The sequence below is a fragment of the Petromyzon marinus genome, chromosome 12, assembly GCF_048934315.1.
Source record: "Petromyzon marinus isolate PM22_M1 ecotype Great Lakes invasive population chromosome 12, UKy_Petmar_22M1.pri1.0, whole genome shotgun sequence".
Classification (NCBI taxonomy): domain Eukaryota; kingdom Metazoa; phylum Chordata; class Hyperoartia; order Petromyzontiformes; family Petromyzontidae; genus Petromyzon; species Petromyzon marinus.
Window position 1 is genome coordinate 13,524,270 of NC_133678.1, and position 11,505 is coordinate 13,535,774.

Sequence of the window (11,505 nt, forward strand, 5' to 3'; positions counted from 1 at the left end):
ATTCCAAACTCTCCACCATGGCCAAAACCAAAGAGCTCTCCAAGGATGTCAGGGACAAGATTGTAGACCTACACAAGGCTGGAATGGGCTACAAGACCATTGCCAAGCAGCTTGGTGAGAAGGTGACAACAGTTGGTGCGATTATTCGCAAATGGAAGAAACACCAAAGAACTGTCAATCTCCCTCGGCCTGGGGCTCCATGCAAGATCTCACCTCGTGGAGTTGCAATGATCTTGAGAACGGTGAGGAATCAGCCCAGAACTACACGGGAGGATCTTGTCAATGATCTCAAGGCAGCTGGGACCATAGTCACCAAGAAAACAATTGGAAACACACTACGCCGTGAAGGACTGAAATCCTGCAGCGCCCGCAAGGTCCCCTGCTCAAGAAAGCACATATACATGCCCGTCTGAAGTTTGCCAATGAACGTCTGAATGATTCAGAGGACAACTGGGTGAAAGTGTTGTGGTCAGATGAGACCAAAATGGAGCTCTTTGGCATCAACTCAACTCGCTGTGTTTGGAGGAGGAATGCTGCCTATGACCCCAAGAACACCATCCCCACCGTCAAACATGGAGGTGGAAACATTATGCTTTGGGGGTGTTTTTCTGCTAAGGGGACAGGACAACTTCACCGCATCAAAGGGACGATGGACGGGGCCATGTACCGTCAAATCTTGGGTGAGAACCTCCTTTCCTCAGCCAGGGCATTGAAAATGGTTCGTGGATGGGTATTCCAGCATGACAATGACCCAAAACACACGGCTAAGGCAACAAAGGAGTGGCTCAAGAAGAAGCACATTAAGGTCCTGGAGTGGCCTAGCCAGTTTCCAGACCTTAATCCCATAAAAAATACGTGGAAGGAGCTGAAGGTTCGAGTTGCCAAACGTCAGCCTCGAAACCTTAATGACTTGGAGAAGATATGCAAAGAGGAGTGGGACAAAATCCCTCCTGAGATATGTGCAAACCTGGTGGCCAACTACAAGAAACGTCTGACCTCTGTGATTGCCAACAAGGGTTTTGCCACCAAGTACTATGTCATGTTTTGTAGAGGAGTCAAATACTTATTTCCCTCATTAAAATGCAAATCAATTCATAACATTTTTGACATGCGTTTTTCTGGATTTTTTTGTTATCATTCTGTCTCACTGTTCAAATAAACCTACGATTAAAATTATAGACTGATCATTTCTTTGTCAGTGGGAAAACGTACAAAATCATGCAAGGGATCAAATACTTTTTTCCCTCACTGTATTGACTTAGATGTGCCCCAAGATGGCCGCCTGAGGCGCGCGCGTGCTCCCGGGGTGTGCTCACAGCAGCGGCTGGCGGGGCCGTTTGTGAGGGGGCCGGGGGGGGCAAAAAAGTTGTAATTTTAAGACGCACATGAGGGGCAACTTTCTAGATCGTTTCAAGAGTTCGATTCCAAGTCACACAGATTGAATGAGGTCGTGGTGTTCCATCTCACACGCTTAGCAAGATGGCTGCCTGAGGCGCGCGCGCTCCCGGGGCGCTCCCGGGCCGTGCTCCCAGCAGCGGCTGGAGGGGCCGTTTGTGAGGGGGCCGAGGGAGCCGACGGAGGGAGCCGATGGAGCCGAGGGGGCCGACAGAGCCGGGGGAGCCGACGCGGCCGGGGAAGCCGGGGGAGCCGACGGGGCCGGGGGGGGGGCCGATGGAGCCGGGGGGGGGGGGGCGACGGAGCCAGGGGGGGGGCCGACGGAGCCGGGGGGGGGGGTGGCGACGGAGCCAGGGGGGGCAATGGCGCAAGCAGAGGGAGCCGACACTGACTTCCTCACACATCATACACTGACTCACTCACACCATGCACTGACTCACTCACACATCATGCACTGACTCACTCACACATCATGCACTGACTCGCTCATCATGCGCTTACTCACTCAGACATCATACACTCGCACAACCACTGACTCATTCACTCATCATACACAGGTTCACTCATCATGTGCTGGCTCACTCGCACATCATACACTCACTCACACTGCCGTTGACTCGCTCACACATCATACACTGACTCACTCATCATGCACTGACTAACACATCGTGCGCTGACTCACACATCATACACTCACCCTCGCTGCTGCTGACTCACTCACACATCATACACTGACTCACTCATCATACACTGACTCACTCATCATACGATGACTCGCACATCATACGCTGACTCGCACATCATACACTCACTCAAGCTACTACTGACTCACTCATCATACGCTGACTCACACATCATACACTCACTCACGCTGCTGCTGACTCACTCACACATCATACACTGGGAGTGTCGTGCTGCCAGCTATGGCTGCAGGTTTTGTTGTACGTGTTATGTATATCGTTTATTGTTAAATTTAAAATCACAGTTCCTATGATTACTGTTGTTACATTGTTTTTATAGCTTTATTTTGGTGATTCGAAAACATATGGTTAATCTAAATTGTTTCATGGTTATTGTTGTTGGCTTGCACCACATTACCACACAGCGTTTTAATACTTTTTTTTGTGGAATATTTGCTGGTTTATTCCAGGATGTTTCTGTTGCGCGTCATCGCTTTGGGATGTTCTGTGTTCAAATTTTGTTTGTTGTGGTTGCACCCGACTTAAGAGCCGCATTGCTCACAGGGCTATACCTAATAAATGAAAACTTGGTGGTACCTGCTTTCACTACAGCAGTGCATATTGACTTTGGTGGTACCTGCTTTCACTATAGCAGTGCATACTGACTGTAGTGGTACCTGCTATGACTACGGCAGTGTATACCGACTTTGGTGGAACCTGCTTTCACTAGAGCAGCGCACACTGACTGTGGCGGTATCTGCTATCACTACAGCAGTGTATACTGACTGTGGTGGTACCTGCTATGACTACAGCAGTGCATACCTACTTTGGTGGTTTCCGGTTTTACCTACTGCAGTGCTTACTGACTGTGGTGGTACCTGATTTCACTACAGCAGTGAATACCGACTATGGTGGTACCTGCTTTCACTACAGCAGTGCATACTGACTGTGGTAGTACCTGCTATCACTACAGAAGTGCATACTGCGGTGGTACCTGCGCTAACCACAGCAGTGCACACCGACTGTGGTGGTTCCTGCTATCACTACAACAATGCATACCGACTGTGGTGGAACCTGCTATCACTGCAGCAGTGCATACCGACTGTGGTGGTACCGGCAATAACTACAGCAGTGCATACCGACTGTGGTGGAACCTGCTTTCACTACAGCAATGCATACCGACTGTGGTGATACCTGCTATGACTTCAGCAGTGCATACCGAATTTAGTAGTACCTGCTTTAACTAGAGCATTGCATATTGACTAAGGTGGTTCCTGATATCACTACAGCAGTGCATACCGACTGTGGTGGTACCTTCTATGATTTCAGCAGTGCACACTGACTGTGGTGGTACCTGCTTTCACTACAGCATTGCATACCGACTGTGGTGGTTCCTGCAATCACTACAACAGTGGATACTGAATGTGGTGATACCTGCTTCGCTACAACAGTGCATACCCACTGAGTTGGTACCTGCTTTCACTACAGCAGTGCATATTGACTTTGGTGGCACCTGCTTTCACTATAGCAGTGCATACTCACTGTGGCGGTACCTGCTATGACTACGGCAGTGCATACCGACTTTGGTGGAACCTGCTTTAACTACAGCAGTGCATACTGACTGTGGTGGTACCTGATTTCACTACAGCAGTGAATACCGACTGTGGTGGTACCTGCTTTCACTACAGTAGTGCATACTGACTGTGGTAGTACCTGCTATCACTACAGAAGTGCATACTGTGGTGATACCTGCTCTAACCACAGCAGTGCACACCTACTGTGCTGGTTCCTGCTATCACTACAACAATGCATACCGACTGTGGTGGAACCTGCTATCACTGCAGCAGTGCATACCGACTGTGGTGGTACCGGCTATAACTACAGCAGTGCATACCAACTGTGGTGGAACCTGCTTTCACTACAGCAATGCATACCGACTGTGGTGATACCTGCTATGACTTCAGCAGTGCATACCGAATTTAGTGGTACCTGCTTTAACTAGAACATTGCATATTGACTAAGGTGGTTCCTGATATCACTACAGCAGTGCATACCGACTGTGGTGGTACCTTCTATGATTACAGCAGTGCACACTGACTGTGGTGGTACCTGCTCTCACTACAGCATTGCATACCGACTGTGGTGGTTCCTGCAATCACTACAACAGTGCATACCGAATGTGGTGATACCTGCTTCGCTACAACAGTGCATACCCACTGAGTTGGTACCTGCTATCACTACAGCAGTGCATACTGACTGTGGTGGTATCCTGCTATGACTACAGCAGTGCATACTGACTCTGGTGGTACCTGCTATGATTACAGCAGTGTTTACTGACTGTGGTGGTGCCTTCTATGACTACAGCAGTGCATACCGACTTTGGTGGTACCTGCTTCAACTACAGCAGTGCATACTGACTGTGGTGGGGGTCAAATAGTTGATATAATAGGTTTCTGAAAATTGTCGAACCTCCCCCTTCATTTTTTTTAACCTCCGCATAGTTATATATACGTACACACTATATACAACAAAGTAGTATTTATTGACTCTGTAGTTGTATCTACTGACTGTAAGGTAGTATATACTGAGCCACTAGTAGCTACTGACTGTATAGTAGTATATACTGACTATAGTAACTACTGACCGTAGTAGTATCTACTGGCCCTACAGTTGTAGCTACCGACTTGATAGTAGTAACTACTAACTCTATAGTAGTATCTGCTGAATCTATAGTAGTATCCACTGACTAAAGTAATAACTCTTAACTCTATAGCAGTGTCTACTGACTCTATAGTAGTGTAGTGTGTAATTATTGAGGCGCACACACTATTGTTTGAGGCAACGCGTTTAATAAACAACCTCACTAATCATTATAAACCTCACTAATCACTGAGTTTTACAGTTCAGTGTGGCTATACTGTTAATTGACTTCACTATGTGTGTGTGAGTTAGCTGAACGAACAGGCCAGTCAGCATATGCACTGCCTGACCCACAATCCCAAGCTAAGACTCTACGGCGAACGAGGAGCGAAGAGCGATGACCGAAGAGCAACGACCCCTTGAGTTGATCCCCACGAACGAGCCCCGAATCCCCGAACACGATCCCCCTTCATCCCTTGGCCCCGGCCCTGCCCCCTGCTGTATCAAGGATGGTGCCCGAGCTTCTGGCCACGTGTCCTTGACTCGTCCAATCAGACACCACTTCAGGTCACTTGGCCTTAGCTAGTCCAATCGAGGCCCGCTTCCGGTCGCGTGCCCGTAGCTCGTCCAATCGGGGCACCCGGCACTCCTCCAGCACTGTGGCTGGTGCGACCCAGAGACATCTGTGTCTCTACACTTACAGTAGTGAATGTATTCACAACACTACACTAGTATCTACTGATTTATAGCAGTAGCTACTGACCGTAGTAGTATCTACTGACTGTATAGCAGTATCTACTGACTGTAATAGTATTGACTGACCATAGTGGTATATACTGACTGTTTTAGTATCTACTAACTCTATATAGCAGTATCTACCAACTCGATAGCAGTATCGACTATCACTACAGCAGTGCATAACGACTGTGGTGGAACCTGCTATCACTGCAGCAATGCATACCGATTCTAGATTTGAAGCTTTCGTGACTGCAAAGATTCATACTCTTTGGTTTTATTCGGTAAAGTCACGTAGGTAAAACTAATTAAAATAAAATAAACAATTAAAAAACACGAAGTTTCGGAGGCAACGCAAGCTTCCGTCTTCAGGTGGGACCAGTCACAGCCAAAATCGCTGCACCAAGTGGCTTGCGTTGCCTCCGAAACGTCGTATTTTTTAAATTGTTTATTTTATTTTCATTTGTTTTACCTACGTGACTTTACCGAATAACACCAAAGAGAATACATACTGACTGTGGTGGTACCTGCTATGACTACAGACCGACTCTGGTGGTACCAGCTATCATGACAGCAGTGCATACCGACTGTGGTGGAATGTACAATCACTTTATCAGTGCATACCGACTCTGGTGTAACCTGCTTTAACTACAGCAGTGCAAACTATGCTGGTATCCTGCTACTGTATGACTACAGCAGTGCATACTGACTATGGTGGTACTTTCTATGACTACAGCAGTGCATACCGACTGTAGGCGCAGCTTTCCTGAACCAAAAAAATAAGCTACGCCTTAACTTGTGGGAGTAAAAAGCCTGACGCGTGTTTGAGGTGTCTTAAATCAAACTGTTTCTTTATTTTGTTAGTTGCACAAAAACGAGCGTTTTCTAAAGTTATATCATCGCCTGTTCACGTACTCTATCACCACGTACTGTGTCACCTCGTCGCACGCACTGTCACCCCGTCGCACGGTCAAAAGACTGTATCCACTCGCTCCCCCCGGCTATTCTCGTAGCTCCCCGTTTATACTGTAAAAACCGGAAGTGACGTCATTGGTTCAACCAACGGAGCGTCTAACCACAGGGGGGTTTCTACACAGTTGGGATATTCCAAATCAAATATAACGAGTCCGTCAACAAATGTATGATGGATGTACATCAAATGTATATACAGAAATAATACACTCACTTCATGTCTTATGGCTCTTACATTACCAGCCCCTAATTGGCGAGGGAAGGGAGCATACCAATTACTCTTAACTTTAACCTTAAGAGCCACAAACTCTAAATAATAATCTATACTTATAACAATAATAATTTCTTGTATTTCTGCCACATATTGGCTTTCTTGAGCCTTCTTTTTATCTTATCCGTATACTTTCATGCTGCTTCTTGTAACAAAGCTTTGTAATAGGTCGCTCTAGTGTGCTGAACTTAGTTTTAACACACACACACACGACAGACTGAACTGTTGGAGTCTGGCATGGTCTTGATAATTCTTCTGGCTGAAGCGGATTAGGTCGATCTCAGCCTGGGTCCAATGTTCCACTGTAAGCAGTTCCTTTTCCAGTGTTGCTTTGAGTTTCTGCATGCACTGCTTGAGAAGTATCTTCTGCCTCTCGGGGTTACTTTCTGCCTTACTGATTGTAGCTCGATACTCTTTTATTTGATTCCTTCAATGCAGCAGAATCACTTTCAGTTGGAAAAACCATGCCATTGCTCTCTTCTGATTATACCAACTTGAGTAGTGATTGACAAGTCTGTTCACTGGATTAGAGTTATCTTTGATACTGAGGAGATTGAATGTTGCCGACTTCTTAATATCATCTGAGTTTTGACTCGGGTTCCTGAATCAATTTTTCACTTTTTATGAAGTTATCAGCTTTCAAACCTCTTGAAGCATGATCTGCTGGGTTTACAAAGGTACTGATATACTTCCAATGGGTAGGTGTGGTGGTCTCACGGATTGTAGCAATCCTGTTTGCCACAAAGGTCTTGAAATGACTGGAGTCATTCTCTATGTACTTCAGCACTGTAGTGCTATCCATCCAAAAGGTAGACTCTTTGAGCGGCACTTGATGTTCTTGCCCAAGCATCTTATCCACCTTTATGGCTCTTTCTTGTGACAGACGGGATGACGACTCCGCTGTTGCTTACCCACTTTGTCAAGTTGAATCCCTCACTAGAACACACAGTTCGGAGATCCCTTGACAGGGTGAAGCACGGTCTTCAGATGACGCAGGCTTTAAGCAGTCGTGGTTGTAGAAGTTTCTGCGTACTGTGTCAACCGTCTCTGGTGTTGATTCGGTTCTTCCATCTTTGGCTGTTCTTCTTAGTGCATAGGATGCACAGCTGGGTGATGACGTGGCTCCAAACAGGTGCGCAGTCATTCTGTACTCCTCTGTGGCTTGACTCAGGTCGCCATCGGGCCACCACTCGATGTCCACCATCATACCCCAAAGTTCCTTTCTAAATCTGGTCAACACACCATTGAGAGTGTTGGCGAGATTAGGTCTTTGGAGAAACTGCTCATTCAATGAGGTTCCTTGGTATGTTGCAGTGCAGTCGAAGACTACACGGATCTTCTTTTTCTTCGGGTTATACACCCCATGATGAGGAATACACCACACTCTTCCATCTTCTCGTTCCAGCTGCCCATGCACCTTCACAGTAAAGCCCTTTGCAATGTCTCTCGTGAAGCCTTTGTGGTCCTCATGGAAATCTGGGTTCTTGCTCGGCCTTCTCTTGAGACTGCTGATGCGCGGCCTTGCAACGCAGCGGTTGTTCAGCATTTCCATCTTCTCACTTCTCAATGGCAAACCAGTGGTATAGTGTCCATCGACCAGCTCTGCTGACCTTGTCACAGATTGCATGAACTGATGATCGTCTTGTGACATCTCTGGTTTGTCCTCGCAACAGCATTCTGAGAAGTCTGTGTTGTATTGTTGGACTAACAGTTCTTCAATGTTTGAGATGGAGATACGGTTTGCTGTGAAACGTTGCCATTTTCCATTGGCATCTCCTGTTCTCATAGGTCCGTTCACTACCCAGCCAAGAGTGGTCTTGATTGCGTAGGGTCCATCACCTTCACTATTTATCACCTTCCATGGTTCCATTGCTTTGTGTGCATTAGTTCCTATCAGCAGGCCTATCTCTGCCTCAATGCATGGGAGGTGCACTTCTCTCAGATAGGGCCATCTCTCGACATCATGCTGTAGTGGTATGTTTTCTTTCTTCACTGGAATGTCACTGTGGGTGAAGACCTTTGGCAGGTCAAAATAATCTCCCTCCTAAAGTCCACTCACTTCCAGGTCTGACAGGATATAACTGTGTACCGACTTCCCCTGACCCATGGTTCTCAGAAAGATTTCGGTCTTCCTGCCTCTGACGTTGAGTTGTTTCCTCAGGGTTTCAGTACAAAACGTCGCTGAACTCCCTGGATCCATGAATGTGTGTGTCTCCACACTCTTCGCACTTCGTTTGGATTTGATTTTCACTGGAACGATGGCGATAATACAATGTCCGTCTCCAGCCCTGGTGTAGCCACAAGTTTCATGCTTAAGGGACGCAATAGCACTTGAGGCTATCTTCTGTTCAGTGGTGCCATCTTCATTCGTTTTAGAGGTGACACTGTTTTCTTTAATGACATGCAGCATGCTTGGATGCTTCAAGTTACACTCTTGACATGTCATTCTTTTCTTACACTCCTTGCTGAGGTGCCCTTGTATAAGACATCCAAAGCAAAGTCCTTTATTCTTCAGAAACTCAATTCTGTCTTTCTGTGGCTGTTCTCTGATCTTAATGCAAGAGTCCAGTGTGTGATTCTTCTCACAGAACAAGCAGGGTTTCTGGAAGGCAATAGCAGACTTGTCTCGACTATTTTTCTGAGGAGAGTCTTGTGCTTTCCTCTCTTCAGAAGACATGACGCTTATTGCAAAACTGCTTCCTTTAAGGCCACTCTTCTGATGGGTCTTTATGTCTGCAGTCTTGTCTTTTCCTTTTCCGGCAATACCTCTGTTGGTGTCCTGCATGTCTCCAAATAGCGGATCCATTGCAACTTTGTCTTGCTTGTCGACGAAGTCCACCAAGTCTGTAAACCTGGCTCTTCTTCCTCGTCTTTCTTGAACATTGAAGGCCTTCTCTCTCCACTTCTCTCTCATCTTATATGGAAGCTTTGAAATGACCACTCGCATGTTCGTGGGATTATCCATTTCATACATGTATTCAATATCTTCCATGGTGTTCTGACATCCAATCAAGAACAATGCATGTGTGCAATGCTTTTCCATCTTCATTTTTGATCTGAGGCCACTGCCAAGCTTGCTCCATATAGGCACTGGCTATCTTCAGCTCATCACCATAGTGCTTCTGAAGTAGCTTCCTGGTAGCCTCTGGTTGGACTCATATGTTCATCACTGCGCACGAGATTGTGGTTCTCCACTAGTGAATTGTTCCAGGTAATAAAACTTGTCTTGGCTACTCTCTGTCTTACTGTGAATGGTGTGCTCGAAAGCTCTGATGAAGGACTTGTAGACAAGTGGATCACCTTTGAACACAGGAATGTCTCTCTGAGGAAGGTGAGACAAATTTTTCTGTTTTACAAGCATCTCTGTAATCTCGTTCTGACGCTGCATCACTTGATAAAGATCTATTGCATTCCTTTCAGGCATCTGGTGGTGTTGACTTGGATCTGGTCTGTAGTATGCTGTACTTGTACCAGCCTCTCTACCTCTTGAAGGAGTTGATTTAGAGTCCTCATATGCTCCAATAGCATGAGCCGGCTGGGCTTTCTCAAATGCTCTGTCTCTATACTTTTTCCAGTCCTGAGGTTCTGCTGGATCTCGTCTTGGTCTTGAAATACTCATGCTTGCCATCCAAAGTGTCCACATATTCACCAAACACCTTTAGCTTAGCACTGGATACTGCAATAGCAGTCTCTGCTTCCAAATGTTCCTTTTGAGCTTTCAACTTTGTCATCAGCTTTACTTCTTCAAGCTCGATTTCTTGTTTCTTCTTTAAAGATGCTGCCTTGGCTAACAGAGCTGCGTGTTCGGCTTCTTCTAGTACACGTGCCGAAATTGTGGAGCTTTTAGAGGAAACTATTGAGTCATTTCCAGTTACGGAGCGTTGTTCATTTGTGTTTTTGCTCCGTGGAACTGATAGTACTGATATGCTGTCTCCTGGATCAACATCATCTTCATCTTTACTATCTTCACTTGTATCTTCAGATACTTCTGCGATCTGCTTTTCCATGGGCTGTTCTGACTCTATATAGCCATAGGCACCCTGGCTAGGTGCCTGCACCGCCGCTGTCCCGCCACCACCGCGCTTTCCTGCTTGACGGGTTCTCACGCAGCTTCGCGTCTTTGTGCTGCCTTGTACTGTAGCCGACTTGGCCATGCCGTCCGCCATCTTGTTTCCTCAGTGCACAACGAGATGCAAAAGGCTTCAAAACTCTCAAGAGTTATTCAATTAAGTAACCTTTTGCAGATCCGTTCCTAAAATATGCACTGTCTTGGCTTGGTAAAGCGAAAACAGCTCACAGTTCTGTTTATGTAACTAGCAGGCTTCAGTAACTCATTAACGTTTGCTTGCCTTTCACCCTTGGTAACAATTTTCTCTCGTACAAACTTAATGGTACCTTCTTCTTAGACACGAACTTGTTGCCTCCTTGTTGGTGAGACGTGAAGAGCATTCTCTCTCTCTCTTGCACGGCTTTCTTCCACGTGAGTAGGAGTCTTTTACTTGAGTAGGTTTCTTCCACGTGAGTTGAAGTCTTTACTTGAGTAGGTTTCTTCCACGTGAGTAGGAGTCTTTTACTTGAGTAGGTTTCTTCCACGTGAGTAGAAGTCTTTTACTTGAGTAGGTTTCTTACACGTGAGTAGGAGTCTTTTACTTGAGTAGGTTTCTTCCACGTGAGTAGAAGTCTTTACGTGAGTAGGTTTCTTCCACGTGAGTAGAAGTCTTTTACTTGAGTAGGTTTCTTCCACGTGAGTAGCAGTCTTTTACTTGAGTAGGTTTCTTCCACGTGAGTAGAAGTCTTTACTTGAGTAGGTTT

General features: G+C 46.2%; 1 protein-coding gene across 1 annotated transcript in view; it reads left to right on the plus strand.

Annotated features, from left to right (window-relative positions):
- Window positions 1–1,611, plus strand: part of LOC116941534 (galactosylgalactosylxylosylprotein 3-beta-glucuronosyltransferase 2-like) — a 34,244-nt gene extending 32,633 nt beyond the window's left edge. The window contains exon 6 of the transcript XR_012941590.1: window positions 1,476–1,611. The gene's annotated coding sequence lies outside the window, so the exon portion shown is untranslated. The remainder of the gene's footprint in view (window positions 1–1,475) is intronic.
- Window positions 1,612–11,505: the final 9,894 nt, after the last annotated feature.